Source organism: Lathyrus oleraceus, chromosome 5, assembly GCF_024323335.1.
Source record: "Lathyrus oleraceus cultivar Zhongwan6 chromosome 5, CAAS_Psat_ZW6_1.0, whole genome shotgun sequence".
Classification (NCBI taxonomy): Eukaryota; Viridiplantae; Streptophyta; class Magnoliopsida; order Fabales; family Fabaceae; genus Lathyrus; species Lathyrus oleraceus.
This window is the reverse complement of record NC_066583.1, coordinates 622,573,369-622,578,038: the sequence shown is the minus strand read 5'-3', so window position 1 is coordinate 622,578,038 and position 4,670 is coordinate 622,573,369.

Sequence of the window (4,670 nt, the reverse complement as noted above, 5' to 3'; positions counted from 1 at the left end):
AACATTGATCAGGTTAACGAATTAACTAACTGAGTTTCCCATTCATTAACCAACTGAGTTTTTAGTTAACTTAGTGAGTCATGTCCAACTAACTCCTAACCACATTTAACCAACTCCATACCTAAATCCAAAGCTAACAAGTTCCAAGCCTAGCCTCTATTTAAGAAAATCATCACTCACATTTTCAAGACCCTTGGAATTTTGCTTGAACCTGTGCACTCTCTCTATTGCAATCACTTCCCTCACCCTACTAAAAACTCTATTTTCTCCTAGAAGCCATTGAAGCTTCACATCGAAGCTTCAATTTTGCTTGAGCTAAGCCACTACATTCTCTTTTCACTGTTCTTAAACTCAGAAGAAGAAGGAATTTTCGAGGAAGAAAATCGCAGTAGAAGTAGAGTAAGAGCTATTAACTCTTAGAGGCTGTGCAAGTTCGGTTTCGTCATTGACTTCTCCGTTGCAACAAACGTCGGGACAAACCTCCGTCTCGAAGGTTGGTTGATTCTTCTCTCCTTGCATTATTGCTTCGCTTAAATTAGAGTTCGTGTGCAATCGGATACGAATAGGATTATTCGGTTAGAATTGAGGCCATTTAAGATTGAACCGGCGAACGAGGAAGAGCCACCGTGTCGAAATCGGTCAGTATTCGATTTAATCCGTATTTTGTTAGTTATTATTGACTTCACGAATATTTGAATCGACGAATGCATGGCGGTGAGTCCAAAACATAGTCACTGAATCACACGAGCTAACGTCATTGAATATGAAGATCGCGATGTTGAATTATGGATGAAGAACGAAGTAATTTCGCGGACGAGGTGATGTCCAAGGACGGGATGCAACGACGACTGAGGATAAAGTGCAGTGATGACGAGCGCCAAACCACGAGCAACGTCGAGAACCAAATGCGATCTGCAGGGGATAAACACGAACGGCAGAAACGCGACGAGGATGACATTGAACGAGATACGGTGGTTGCTCCGCGTTTTGATAATCGCTTTTCTTACAAGCTCATTTCGTGTTTCGATTTTGCTTTCGCATAAGCTTCTTCTCCGTTTCACTATTGACTTAACTCTACACGGCCGGTGGATTCACCTTCACACCTTCTCAACTGTGTATTAGGCCGCATATAGGCCCATCCCGTTTTTCTTCTTCTGCACCTCCTCTACAGCCCGTGGGCCTTAAGCCCCATGCCCATGGTTGGCTTGCTAGCATACACCCCATGTCTTTGGGCCTGCACCCCGGGCCTTTCCCTAATTGTACCGTGACCTTCATTTTAGGAGGTTAATAGTTTCTTTATTAATTAAAATATGAGTGTAGATTAATTAGGATCCTAATTAGGTTTATGGTGTTTAGGGAATTAACGACTAATTAGGATTATAACTGTTAACCTTAACTAATTTAATTAGTATTTGTTTGTTAAAATAAATATTAATTAGGATTTGGTTAAATTTTGTTAGGTTATAATTAGAATGCTTAAGCATTTACATTAGGTATAGTTAGGTAATTATTTCTTGAATATAAATTGGTCTTAGAAATTATTTCCTTAATTAATCCAATTCTTACATATTGACTATCTTGCCCTTAAGACCTGAATTCTCGATTATTGGTGCATATTCCCTTAGTTTAGGGCTTCTAATTAGAAATCCCTGATTTTAATACTTGTTTAGAATTTAATTAGATTTGTCTGTTCTTTTCGATTAATTTAATAGTATTTATTATTATATATAATTAAACTATTATTTTAATCCCATTGATTCGTATTGACCAAAGGTCACTTTGGTCAACCAAATCCTTTGTAATCGTGCTGTAAGCCCCTAGCCTAATTCAAGTGACCACAAGACCCTTGGTCACTTGATATGGCAAGTTCATTACGCTCAAGCTATTGTGAATATGCTGAATCTCTGAAGCTCAAGACCTCAAGGTTCAAATGCAAGATCAAGACTACAAGATCAAGATTTCAAGTCAATCGTAGCTAGCAAAGTGGACTATTTCTCAAGCACAACAAAGGTATCAACACTTGTTGATCGTAATTCAAAGTGTGCGACATAAGCCTTAAGTGATAGAGAAGGAGTGGTACTGGAGTATTCCTACCCCCATTCTGAGTATCTTTGGGTATGGGACGTATGACCCAACGCTCATCGTATTCACCTCTATTCATAGACTTTAGCACGATTCTAACTATACGATTGACAAGTCTATCTACAAAAGCAAAATACAACAAAAGCAAGGACAACGTCAACAACTTATCAATCATGAATCAAGTTGTACGATATGAGCCTTAAGTAATGGAGAAGGAGTGAGACTGAAGTATTCCTACCCTTATTCTGAGTATCTTTGTGTATGGGACGTATGACCCAACGCTCATCGTATTCACCTCTATTCATAGACTTTAGTACAATTCGAATCGAACGATTGATAAGGTCTTCATCTTCCATGCAAGAAACAACTACAAAGATTCTTTTCCTCCACTTGAAGTTTAAGACAAGGATTACATGCCACGAGCCTTAAGTGGTAAAGAAGGAATGAGACTGGAGCTTTCCTACACTCATTCTGGATATCTTTGGGGTGCGAGACGTTTGACTCGTTGCTTATCGTATCCACCTTTACCCATAGACTTTAGTGTGATTCTCATCCAGTAACTATCAAGTTTATCTATCCTTATTTCTCAATCATTCCATTCTAATCACTTCAATCTCAATCATACATTTCTCTCGCCTCCAATCAATTTCTTTTCATCCCTAGTGGGTTGAACTACAAAAGCTTTGATTTCCTTATTGCACTATGAGCATACGTAGGCAGGAGAATTCAGATTCTTTGCGAGCTACCTTATTTATCAATCTACCTTATCTATTCCTATCTTATTTATCAATCTATTCTATATAATGATCAATCATTCAATCCTTATTCAGTTCATGCAAGGGTCACATACCCATTTCTCAATTAATAGCTTCATGCATTGCCTATCAGTTCAGACTATGGCTTACTTTGCTGCTTGCCCTCAAGGTGCAGACCTTGGCAACTTCCTTTAGCCCATGGAGTTCAAACTCTAGCTTTATCCTTTGCCCCAAGGTGCAGACCTTGGCGACTTCTTTTAGCCCATGGAGTTCAGACTCTGGCTTTGTTTCTTGCCTTTAAGGTACATACCTTGGTAAGCTTCTTTAGCCCATGGAGTTCAGACTCTGGCTTTATTCTTTGCCCATAAGATACAGATCTTGGCATCCTCGCCCTATTGAGTTCAGACTCTGGCTATCTTGATTTTGGCCATACATTTCAGACTTTAACATACTACCCTGCCTTACAGTTCAGATATTGGAATTCATTTATCCAGCCCTTGGAGTTCAGACTCTGGCTACCTTTTGCGTTGCACGTACAGTTCATACTTTGGAATGATACTCTTCCTCCCAGATGGAGTTCAGACTCCGGCCTTCAAATCAGTTCATTTGCCTTACAGTTCAGAGTATGTCATGCTTATCCATCTTGCCCATGGAGTTCAGACTCTGGCAACCTTTGACATTTACTCCAAGTTCAAACCTTGACATTATATCTCCGTTGCCCCCCTTGAGTTCAGACTCTGGGAATCCATTCCTGGCCTTGTATTTAGTTCAGACTATGGCACTCATCTATCTTGCCCTATGGAGTTCAGACTCTGGCAATATCTCATTTGTCCTTGTGGTTGATTACCATCATCAGTTAGTACCATGTTCCTGCTCGTTAAGCAACCTGCCTCTAGGCAATCCAATCAATCTTGTACCCTTTATCCTCAGCCGTAGTAGGCTGAACTACGATTACTCTGATTTTCTCATTGTACGATGAGAAAATACGTAGGCACGAGGGTTTGAACCCTCTGCGAGCATACTTATTTATTATTCCTGCCTTAGGGCATTCCTTCCATTCATCTCCATGGAACATTAATCACGACCTACATTCATAGTCTACCTTCTTTCACTCCATGTGATATACCTATCCTTTGAGCCAAATACACTACCTCTTTGTGCTCCTTCTTGCGTCACCTTGTGAACTAAGAGATGTTTGGGACTGCGCCCAAACACCTATTTCTTCGTCTTTTCGGCTTTATCTTATAGTGGCGGCCTGCTAGTCCGCGTATTGGTAATAGCCACCTTACTCTTGGGTTCATCTTTTCACCCTTTTTGGAGTTCAAACAACACTATCCTTTAGGTCAGACCACACTTTGATCACACTTCTTTCCACCTCCTGCCTCTAGTTCCTTGAACTACGGAGCTCTGAATTCCTCATTGCACTATGAGGATACGTAGGCATGAGGGTCCTAATCCTCACCGAGCACTCTATCTATTTCCCTTCCTTTTCCCATTCTTTTGCGAGTAATCTTAGATATCACACCTATTCGAGCAAGAACAATCAAAACGGTTCCCATGGAGTACCATGGATGTTTGGGGGTGCTAATACATTCCCCTTGCATAACCGACTTCCTTACCCAACATATCTCTTTCCCCGGGGTTTTATCGATGTTTTCGCTTCCCTTTGGGGATAAATAAAGTTCTATGGCGACTATGTTGTATGTTCGAGTGTGCGATACGTTCGGGTATATTTCCACTAGCTTCAATAACCAAACCGCTTAAGGTCAGAAGTATGTTAACTTTACATGACTGGCGTTCAGAGCCTCATGGGGATTGACGTTAAATAGAGGT